Here is a 12,318-nt window from a genome sequence, read left to right as displayed (position 1 = left end):
CATTTCCTAGTGCAGTAGCTACATTGTCGCTTTCAGTGTGAGCTCGAGTGAGGGGAGCAAGGGGTGTGTGCATTCAGCGTCCTGTCACCAGCTCATGTGCAAGTAGGTGGTGCTCAGAGCCGGGCTGATTGTGTAATGCAAATAGGGTTAAAGGAAGCCAAGGGAGCCAACCTTTTTTCAGTGTCACTTTTAGCTTGTAAATTTGCCCTTTTAGGAGGTTGTTGAGGCATTTTCAAATGCTGTTTGCTTGGTTTGCTTGTGGGTCGTAAGCAGATGAGAATGTATGCTTAATGCCCCCAATAATAGTAATGTGCTAAAATACATAATTTACAACATGTGGTCCATTGTCAGATCAGAGAACGTTGCACACTCCCCATCTTGGGAAGACCTCAGATATGAGGAATTTTGCAGTACATGTGGCATGGGCCGGCTTCAATCCATCTGGAAAAAGGGCATACAACTACTGGCATAGTCCTGTATCCATTACAAATTTGGAGTATATCTACATAATCGAGATGCAAATGCTGAAATGGTCCAGTAGGGTGGGGTATTGATTCTCTCGCTGTTCGTAAAGTCTATCTAACAGTGAACTGCTGGCATGTCAGACAATGTACAGTGAACACGGGTGTATATGGACACTTCCGTTTACACCAAACAAGGCTTCTTGTGGCACTCCTCCAGTTTAACGGCATCAAAAGGGTACCATATATGTGCGCTAGTTTAGCGCACATATTAAACTGGAGGACTGCCACAAGAATAGGCTTCCAAAAAGTCAGTTTACAAATGTGGTGGTTGCTAGGTTGGTTTCCAACCCATCCTAGCAACCGCCACATGTATTCCAAAAGTGGCACATTCCTTCCGACTTTGGAAGAATGCACCACCTTCAGAATAGGTCTTAAGTACCGAAAAGGTTGTTAACCCTTTTAACGTCCTTTTCGGTACTTAACACCTTGATGAGAATCGAGCCCTCAGTGTACTTAGTGCAATTGTGCATGTTATCTCCTTCCTTACTGGTTCTGCTATGAATCTGGCTGGCTTTACCACTCAGTACCTGGCACTTTTGATTGATTGGTTAGATATAATTATTTCATACCTGGAACCTCTCTTTGTGGTTAATGTACCTTTAAGCTTTTCAAGGATAGCAAATAGGGCATGCTCAAATCTAATGTAACTGTGCAGCCCATAGTTATCACTGCAGATTTCAAAATCGCAAAGGCCCCTGTCGCCAATGATTGTTCGCATGGGTAATGACCTTTCATGACTGGATGTAAGATCCCACTGTAGAATGCTAGTGGTTTGTACACCATGGTAGTTTTCTGCATGAGGGCAGCTGTCATCACTACTCTGTTTGAATGGGAGAAATAAAAAGAACTCTTCATTGTAATCAGGGATCCCTAGCATGGGGGCTGTGCTAATTGCTAGTTTCAATTAATCAAAAACATCTATCATTTCACCTATCCAGGCTATGGCACTGTTTTCTCTGTGCGCCTCTTTGAGTCCTTTTAGAAATGGCCTTACATATGCCCTGTAATCAAAGGTCCATGCCCTGAAATAGAAAAGGGCTAGAAATTGCTATAATCCTTTCACTCTCTCTGGCCTGGATGTTTTCAGTATTGCTTTTGCTCTTTCAGGTGTCACTTACGTTCCTTCTTGGAATATTAGCTAGCCTATATATAGGACTTGTTTCTGGCAATATTACATATTCTGTTTGTCACTTGTGTACCCTTTTTCTGCCAGTACTGTCATTAGTTTTATTGAGTTCCTTTTGAATTCTTCTTCTGTCATACTACACATAAGCATGTACTCTACATATTGTATCACTGTACTGTGATGTTGGACATTTCCCAAGATCATGAGAAGCACTTGGCCGGATACCAGGGGTGACTCAAAATACCCCTGAGGCAAACAAGTATGTATCAACTTGATCCTATCATAGGTAAACAATGTCAAATACTGGGACTCTTCATGCAATGGAATTGAAGAGAACGCATTATTTAAGTCAATCACTGTAAAATGTTACACAGTATTGTGGCAGGGATTGGAACCAATGTGAACTCTGTCTCATCAATATTGTTCAGGGGGTGTAAATCCTGAATTAATCCCCAAAGCCCCCCTGTCACTTTCTTCAATGGGTACACAGACATGTTAAATTGCGATTCCAACTGTACTAATAGCCCTTGCCACAAAAGGGCAGCAATTGTGTCATAAATACCTTTGTCAACCTCTTTTAACATGTGGTATTGTCTTAGCTCCTTGCTTCAATTTAATTGTGACTGTCCCTACTCCTTTCAACAGACCAAGGTCTTATGGACTGCTGGTCCACAATGTTCCTGACATGGGCCAAATTTTCCTGGCAAAAAGACAGGAGCATTCTTACAAGCGACATTCTCTTGGGAATTTTCCTGTTTTCAATGTTTAACTGATAAGTAAGTTTATGTGAAACACCGCCTCATCCTTTGAATCATCATCTAAAACAAGTCTTCATCTGTTAAGTCAGTACGTCAATGCCATTAAGAGCTATCACCGTTCTCCGCTTTATCCCTTTCTCATCGACCCTGTGCAAAACTACTCTGTCCTCTCTCACTATTGCTGCTTCTATTTCAATTGTGATTGTCTGCCCTTCTCTCTCGTCCATGGGTACTTCTGGTCGAAACAAAAATTATGTTGGTAATTGTAATATTCTGTTTTGTATTCTTCGAAGCCATACTAATAATATTTATACTCCATAAAGGTATACTTCAGGGTCTAATAGCACACCCCTTTTTGCTTTTTGCCAATAAAATGCTGTTATGAATTCTTATGCATTCACATAACGAATCCCTGGGATCGAATGGAAGATTGCACAGGGGCAATGCACTGGTCTTGGAAGTTCAAATCCCGGATCTGTGCTTAGAAACCAAACTCAGGTATGGTATTAGGGACGTTATAAAAAACAATTAATTAACTAAATTAATAAACATGTTATACCCTGGTCAGTAAATGATATTTTCATGTTTAATCTGCTCATTAAGTCTCTCACCAATATGTTTACTGGTGTCTTGCGGTAATACAATAATGACATGCATATGTCATGATGTTCGCCAATGGTAATAGGTAAGGTGTCTGTAAAAGAAACCATAGTTGTCACCCCAGAAAATCCTTGTGCATTCATGGCAATGCCTGACATTGGGAATTTCCCTTCTCTAACAGAGGAAAAGTCACCTCTATATCTAATAGAAAGTAACATATTTTGTCAATTATGGTGACCGGGACTCTCGGTTCCTCTTGTGGATCTGTTGTACTTGATAGGATGGAACACATCAAGTGTTTCTGTGGGCTGTCCTATTGTGGGTGTGTCCAGTCATGTGCCAGTAAAAGAATTCTCTCCCACTACTGTTACACTCCCTATTGTAGGGGTGGGTGTTTGTAGTACCATGTTCATGTTCCACAGTGCCACTGCATTCTGTTGTGCAAGTGCCTATGGCTGTGTTGGTGCTTGCTGTATCTGCATCAGTGCTTGGTGTGTTTTGGGTAGCATTGTCTGTTGTATTTGTGGTGCTTGTGTCCGATACTGTGTGTAATCTTGGGCATAATATTCAGGTATAATATACAAAGAAAACCAATTATGGGTATGTAAATATACCGCAGTATTGACATTTATTCATGGAGCAATCAGAGATGCATTTGCTTGGATTTACTTGTAACCTGTGACTGCAGAACTTTGAAATATCTACACTATATAAGTGACATCCTCCTGATCTGGACTGCTTGCGAACAGGACCGCCTAAACTATCACAGAAGATTTAATGAATCCCACTAAATAATCAACCTCAAACTTTCCTACTCTCCTGAAAAAGTACATTTCCTCGACACCGCCATAACAATACAAGATGGCCAGCTACAGACCACAGAATATTGCAAACCAACTGACTGTGCCTGCTACTTGAAGAGTGACAGCTTCCACTCAGTGCACACAAAACATGCAACAATATTCAGAAAAGCATTAAGATACAATTGGGATAAAAACATACCAAGTTTTAGATCAGACTTCATAAACCATGGATACCACCACAGAATTGTGGATAGCCAGATACACAGGGCAACATGGGTCCCAAGGAGCAACCTCTTAGAATACAGAGTGAAAGAGACACAAACCCAGGTGCCACTGGTAGTCACATACAATCCAGAGCTAGAAGCCCTCTGCAAGATTGCCAAGGAACTCCAACCCATTCTGCAACAAGATGAACGTCTGCGAGAAGTTTTTCTGGTGATTCCCCCCTTGCTTTCAGACAACCAGCCAATCTGAAGGGAATAATGGTTACAAAAACAACAAGTTTCTGGCCTGGACCCCTCCCCGGAAGTCCTTTAAATGTGGCAACCTGCTCCAAATCGCTACTCTCAACTCTTGTTCAGATGTCAAACATTTCTCTGACATCTGTCGTCTCCTGGAAGAGGTTGATTTGAATATACTCGGTCTCACCGAGATTTGGTTCACAGCCAGCTCTGTCACGAGATTTGACACTCTCCTTCCCTATGGCTACAAGATCCTCTCCAAACCCAGAACCAACTGTCCCGGTGTGGTATAGCCTTGATTTTGACAGAGTGGATCCCTGCTTCTATCATTTCAATGCAGGACTGGTCCTCCTTTGAATGCCTGGTCTGCAGGCTCTCTATCTCTCCTGGCCTCTCTCTCACTGTTGCCACGATCTACAGGCCGCCTAGCCAGGTCACCCTCTTCCTCTCTGTCTAGGCTGACCCCTGCTCCTTCCTTCTTGCCTCTACTTCTCAACTTCTCCTCCTCAGATACCTGAACATGTACCTGGATGCTACCAGTTCTTCTTCTGGACTGTTTCGCAACCTCTGTGATTCTCTCTCAATCTCTATTCTTCCCTCTGGCCTAACTCACTCTGTAGGGCACACTCTGGATATTCTGATATCCTCAGACCTCCCTTTCTCTAACCCTCTCACCACTCCTCTCTCTTGGATTGATCACTTTCTCCTTTCCTCCCAAATCTCTCTCTCTCTAACCCTCAAGCCAAGTTGACTCCAGCACTTCTACATACCATCTTGGTCATCCGACCCATGAAGCATGTGTCAGTTGAGGCTTTTGCCGCTACTTTCTTTCCTCCTCCTGCACCTTTGTCTGACTCACATACTGACACAGCCCTCTCTAACCACCATCTCTATCTCTAACCTTGCCCCTATCATGAGGATCTGTTTGAAGCCCAAATCCAAGTGCACCTCTTGCAATGATTGCGACATCGCCACCCTTAAACGCAAATGTAGGGTGGTGGAGAGGAAGTGGAGGGCATGAGGTGCACCCCCTGGCAAACGGGTCTGCCTCCTGCTCCAAAGGTAGTACAGACTCTCTGTCCTCTCTAAGAAGAGAGCCTACATCCAAGCCTGTGTCTCTGCATCATCTAACAACTCGGCCAAACTTTTCAAAATCTCCAAGGAGCTGGCGAATCCTGCAGCAGTCTCTACCTCTCCTATTCCTTCACAGACCCTCTGCACAGCCTTGGCTTCTCATTTCACCACTAAACCTCATGACATCCTGTCCACCTCTCTTCCTTGACCACTCCTGGACCACCAGATGCTGTCTATCCTCATCCTTTCTCCTCCTTTCGCCTGTTCACCCCGACGATGTTTCTAGACAAGTCTGATCTATGAAAGCCTCATCAAAGCAGGTTCTCCCCAGCTCATCCAGAACCATCAAGGACCATATCAACACTCTTGCTCCAGCCTTGGCCAATTTCTGTACTCCTTTGCCACTGGGGCTTTACCCTCCCCCTCAAGCACTCCCTTGTGCATCCCCTTCTTAAGAAGCCCTCAGCTGTTTCTTCCTCTCCAGATAAATATTGCCGGCTCTCCATCACTCATTTCCTAGGTAAATTCCTGGAAAAGCTGGCCATCGGCCAGCTAATCCGCATACTGAATCTGATGGTTTTCTCTCTCCTACCTCTCTCTCTCTCTCTACTTGTGGTGTTCCACAGGGGTCTAACCTCTCTCCTTGGCTTTTCAACTACTACCTGGCACCTCTTGGCCACCACATCGCTACTTTCTGTTCCAATTACCAGTGTTATGCAGATGACACCCAGCACTCGTTCAGGGTCCCCTTAAACACCTCTGCTCCTTCTCTCATAAAAGACTGTCTGGCCGTAAATTCAAGAATGGAGTGCCACCAACATTTTCTACATCAATGCTAGTAAGACTGAGATCCTCCTCATTGGGACACCTGTTCCCCCCTTACCCCTCTCTCTCTCTGGCCAACCACTCAGGGCCCTCTTCTGCTCCTTCCTGTGAGGCTAAGACCCTTGGTGTCATCTTCAACTCCACCCTCTGCTTCTCTCCTCAGATCTCTGATGTCTCTAAGAAGTCAAACTATCAGCTGCACCTCCTGAGAGGTATTCTTCCTTTTCTCACTATCCCCCAGAAGCTCACTGTCTCCAGAGCTCTGGTCCTCTCTGGGCTGGACTACTGCAGCAGCCTTTTCTAAATCTGCATGCCTCTACTCTTTGACCTTTACAACTTATCCAGAACAGGACTACATAACTTTTCCTTGGTCTCAAGGCAAGGAATCGCATCTCTCCAGCCCTGAAATCTCTTCACTGGCTCCCCATGGCTGCAAGGATCAAGTTCAAGACCCTCTGCATCGCCCACAAGGCTTTCTGCGGCCTGGGACCTCTCTACCTCTAACTTTCACTTCCAAAACATATTCCTTCTCAAGCTCTCCGCTCATCCACCTCCAACTCTCTCAGGGTCAGACGCTTCTCCAAGCAGAGAGTTGGGGCAAATCTATCTCCTCTGATTTGGCCTCCCTCTGGAACAGCCTACCTGCCTCTCTCAAACTTGAGCAGAACTACCTCTGGTTCCTGAATCAACTCAAAACCTTCCTTTTCACTTCGTCTTTCTCTGTTCCTCTCCCCTGCTGACGCACCTGACCGCTCCACGCATTGGTCACCTGGATACTCTCTGAACACTGGCCCAGACTCCTGCATATCCAGTTGCCTCCAGCACTTAAGGGTCTCTACCTGCCACCCTACATTCCCTTTTCTCTGCACATATGAGCCACCCGCTGGCTGCACTTATTGAGTTACCTGCACTTCGCCCTTTCCCTCCCCCTGGCACTTCTTCCTTTCCCTCTTCCCTGCACTTGTGCAATCTAAATGACACAAGTCCCAGTTGGATTGTTGTGCTGTCCTCCCTTTATTTCCCCCTCATGGTCTTGTCGCGCCGAGAAACACTTGTGTACAGCCGCATTGTAAATGCCATATAATATCATCATCAAGTGGCACCGATTCTGGAACTGTACCTTGCAGAAACAAGAGATGCCTAACTTGCACACATATCAACATTTCAGATACCCAACATGGGGCAGGACTGCAAAAGTATGGGACTGTTTACATGTGCATCCAGCAATTTTGTTTACTTGATTATGTGCATGAAACGTCCCGTATTTGGCTACTATGTTGGGTAAACTAGTCAACCTCTACATAAACGCATGAAACTCCATTGTCAAAGTTTGAAGCAATGTACTAGTAAAGGGAGTCCAGTTGGTGAGCATTTTTCAGAAGCTAATCATACCCTTAATGATCTCAACATTGCTGTACTCCGGGCTAATTTCAGGACTGACAAAACCAGAAACACCTATGAATTCAAATGCATGCACATTTTCAATACACTGGCAGGGGGCTTGAACAGACATCGCGGTTTCATGAGTCACCATTCCAACTATCAGACTTTCACTTTTCTCACTCTTAGAGATACAGGGATCAAAACATCCAGACATGACACTTTCCATCATTGTTCCAAAACCATACAAAGACATTCAACCGTCACTACACCAACCCCACCAGCCTCTCTAAGGCAATTCATTGTTGCCAGACTCCCTCCAACCTCTGTCAAAAGCTTCCCAGAAACTTATCTGGGCCCTTATCCCTAGTCAAACCCCACCCTTTCCTCTTGATTGGGATGTAACACAATCCCAATATGGTATTTGACACAAATTTACCACACTGGGCTCCACAGATCACAGACCTAACACATTATCTGGCTGTATATCCCCTCTTTCAGACTTCTATAGACACAAGTCTGATATGTTAATGATTGTGCTACCACTCATCTTGTAAACGGACTGGCCTGACATATTGAGCTTCAACTGGACTGCACATATAATGACTGACACCCAACTAACCCCTCCTGCCTTTCTTAGAGCACAATAACAGGATGTGCTGTTTTCTCATTTATTTTCTCTGCTCTTCACTTTCACAGACCCCTGCCCTACTTAACAGAATGTACCATTTAGGCAGTGGTTGACGAGAGTGGGAAAGAGCAGGAGTGGTGTTCCATTACTTCTATATTGTTGCTGTTAACAGTTCCACTACTTTTGCCAATGATTTTCACCAGTCTGGATCTGTTCTTTGTGAAGCTAAAACACACTTCTCCACTTTTCCACCCAATCAGAGTTATAGCTAAACTGAATATGGTTCAACTCATTTGGCAGTCAACCTGCAACGCTTGAAAAATGTGTTGCACATTGCTCCCTTCCTGCCTACGCTGTCCACTGCCAGGGTGTACTTTTTTTGGTACATTTCTACCACTACATTTAGGCCTTGAAGATTGCAATGTGTGGGAGAGTTGAACATCCAAATGGCTTTCTGAGCAAAACTGGAGATCAGGTGCAAACAAGCACAGCACATGGGATATCTGCAGGAGGGGCTAAGTAAGCTGTAATGCTGTGATGTTTTTCAATGGTTCATTTAATCTCTGCCTGAGGAGGTGGAGACATATATATATTCAGTGAAAGAACTTTGTTAAAGGGACGTTGTAGGTACAAGTAAAAACTGAAAACCGCCATAACTTGAGCCACCACCGTGCACTGCTAAGACTAACACCAGGCAGCAAAGTTGTATCACTATTTGTTGTACTTACTTTTTGACACTTTCAAAAAAGTAAAGCACAGGACAGATTTGTAAAAGCATGGTTTCCAGTCCGTGCTGATGCTCCTTGCGCAAGTTTACTGCACTCCCATCCAGCACTACGGCCTGCAGCCGCAAGCAGATTTATTGTTCCCATTTAAACCTAGGGCTCATCCATGCCGCATGACGCAGTAAGTAAATCAGAGTAGGCATTCATCCTTGGAGAGGGCCAGGCCCAATGCCCAGGCACTTTACCACATAGCCGGTCCCTGGTGGCCATGCACACTTTAACCCCATTGCCGGTCCCTCATGGTCATTACCCGGAAAATCTGGTCACTGGCCATGGCCACAGGCTAAACTTCAGGCACGAAAGGTATATCACATTTTTTTTACCTACATTATGACACTTTTCAAAAAATAAAACACAGACACATTTGTAAAACCATCCTTTCGGGTCCTTGCCAATGCTCCTTGGATGAGTTTGCTGCAAATCCGTCCATGTTTTGTTTTTTGAAAAGCATCAAAAGGTATGTACATAAAATAGTCATATAAATTAGCCCGCACTTGACAAAATCCATTCAGACTTTGCACACACATCGAAGGTTAAGTCTATAAGCTTTCTGAAAACTGTTGTGCAGATTTGGCGAACAGCAACTATATTAAAAGCGATCTAAATATGTTTATCTAATTTTGCCCCCTCTTGACAGAATCCCACCAAACTTTCCAAAAACGTTCAAATATGGGTTTAAAATCGCTTCCTGAGCATTTATGCAGATTCATCAAACGGCACCACATGTATAAGCATTTCAAATATTTTGGTACCACCCTCTAATTTTGCCCCTCTTGGCGCAACAGCATCAAACTGTGCCCAACCATCCAGGGCCAGGTCTAAAATGATATTGCAAAAAATGTCATGCAGTTTCATTGAGTGGCTCCAAAGTTATAAGCCAATCAAAAACTGCTTTTCACCGACCAGTTAATGCAGAAATATGCATGGATGTGCCAAACATCTGGATAGGATGTGGCTTTTTATGGCCACATCCTATCCTATCCTCATAACCCCTCACCTCCCAAGAGATTGTTTCATTAGTTTGACAAGTGCAATGTTGTGTTTTTTAATATGTTTTTACTGCTATGTCCACGGACTATGGGTGCAGTTCGTGAATCCAACATGTCTGTTTGAAAGGTTTTGATGCACCTCACATTTTTAATTGACCAATCAGCGGTCGTGTGTGATGTCCGCGAATGTCACGCTGCTCTCTGATTGGTTCAGAGGTGTCCACGGACTCCGAATCAGGAAATGAGTCTGCGGACCGGACCCAGATATAACTCATTTTCTTAGCCTACATTTTGCCAATTTTTGTAAAAACTATGGACAGATTTACACCAAATTTGTAAAGCACGCTTACGGGACCAAGCTACCACTCCTCGCATAGGTTTGGCGGAAATCGGTCCAGCAATTTGGGCTGTAGGCACGAGCAAACAATGTTTCCATGGTGTCTGTGAGGATTTTAAAAATGTTGGGATCCCCCTATAAGTTTGCCCCCGCTGGACGAAACCACACCAAACATCTCAAAATCATTCTATGAGTTGAGAAACGTAACCAAGAAATACAAGGCCGCTACTGCAGGTCCTTTGCTGCCCTATATATATATAGGGCAGCAAAAGCCACCCTATTGTTAAGGTGAGTAGGACTCCCATAGGAACCCCTCAAAATTCTATTGCTAATATCTTTTTATTCGAGTAACAAAAATTCAAAAGTGATTAGGGACTCGCGGGCCCCCCCAGACTGCAAAGGTTCTTAAAGAAATTTTAAAAATAAGCACGTTATTCAGAAGACAAAACTATTTTTTTCCAAAGTTGCAGCCTAATTCCCTTTCATTTTCCCATAGATAAACAGGGCCAATTATTGCCAAAGCGCAAAGCCCAAACCGCTGAACGGAGTTGGACCAGGTCCAAAACAAACAACTTGCGCACAAAGCGTTGACTCCCGATCCATGCCTGGCTTGGCGTTATTCTGTGCAGTAGTTATTTAAATATTTCACAGAGAAGGGGGTGCCCCCTTTCCAAAAATGGATAGTTATATTTCCCACAGTGCATTGCAGGATCATGGTTTTCAGAAATGGGAAAGCCGCCACCTTGTTTTTCCCTCGATGCAAGAGAAATTTGTGGTTGTAGCCGAGGATATGGGAAAATGAAACGCAGGAAAAAAGCTATTTGCAGGTCAAAATACATGCAAATGCCATCATGCTAGAGGTTGAGAATGGCTAGAGGGCACCAAGTGTAATTTGGGAGTTGGGGGCGGGGGGGTGTAGGTAGGGACTCAGTTTGCAACACAAAGCTTTCTGTACCCTCGGCTATAGCCGTGAATAGTCTATATCTCAAAGTTAACTGCGTCACAGAAACAGCGCCTGTTGAGGGGACCGGGAGAGGGCAGGGGAGGAGTGAGGCCACTTGGGAAGTGGGGGGAGCTGGCACATATGAGGGGGGTACTTGGTGAAGATCTGTGGGGGCAAGACAGCATTTTATTTCGCCCATTTTTTTAGATATTTGTGGCTATAAATGACTACTGATAGCTCTTTTTTTAAAATATATGTTTACAGCTATAGTGACGTCAGGGGTGAAAAATTGCCAAGGCCAGTGACAGGATTGCCATCCAGGTCTCTCATCCAGTTCTTCCTCGCTTTTAAGCTAAGCAGGGCTCATCTGAGTTACTGCAGGAATGGGAAACTCACTGTTGCTATAGCAATATCTATTTTTATGTTTTTATTATTGACTGGGAGACTACAAACACCAGAATCCAATTCAGCAAAAGACACAAAAATTGTCTCTGAGTGCAAAGCTTTGAAGGAATGGCAACAGCATGGTTTAAAAAAAAAGTGATTTGGATGCCCATTCGGTCGCCCATCTATGCAGTAACTGACCATGTTTAGCTTCAAAACAAGGAAATGGCCACCCTGTTTTTTCTAAGTGGTCTTGTAATGTTGGCTTATGTATTGGGCAACATGGCCTGAGGAGGCTGGCCCCTTCCTCACTTTGAAGCTATGCAGGGTCTTTCCCGGTTACTGCATGGATGAGAGAGAAGCAACCATCCTGAATGCTGTGTGTGTTTTTAGTTTTAAATATGTCATAACACACGTAATCCGCATTATTTCTTTTAAACACTGCTACTGTTAGTCCATAAAAGTTTTGAACTCAGAGACCATATTTTGCCTTTTGCTGAATTGCATTCTGGTATTTGTAGTCTGCCAGTCAAGGGGGGGGTAATGGCACAATTGTACACTTTTTGATTAACATAGTTCAATAAGGATTTATATATATGAGTGACACTATGGAATGTGTACTTTTCAAGTTTGATTGCTAAAGCAGAGTACTGTTGAAAGCCAGACATTAGGGTGAGGAGGGGAAATGAGACGGCAAG

This window comes from Ambystoma mexicanum, chromosome 12 (genome assembly GCF_040938575.1).
Source record: "Ambystoma mexicanum isolate Mex_15411 chromosome 12, UKY_AmexF1_1, whole genome shotgun sequence".
Classification (NCBI taxonomy): Eukaryota; Metazoa; Chordata; class Amphibia; order Caudata; family Ambystomatidae; genus Ambystoma; species Ambystoma mexicanum.
This window is presented reverse-complemented; position numbering follows the sequence as displayed.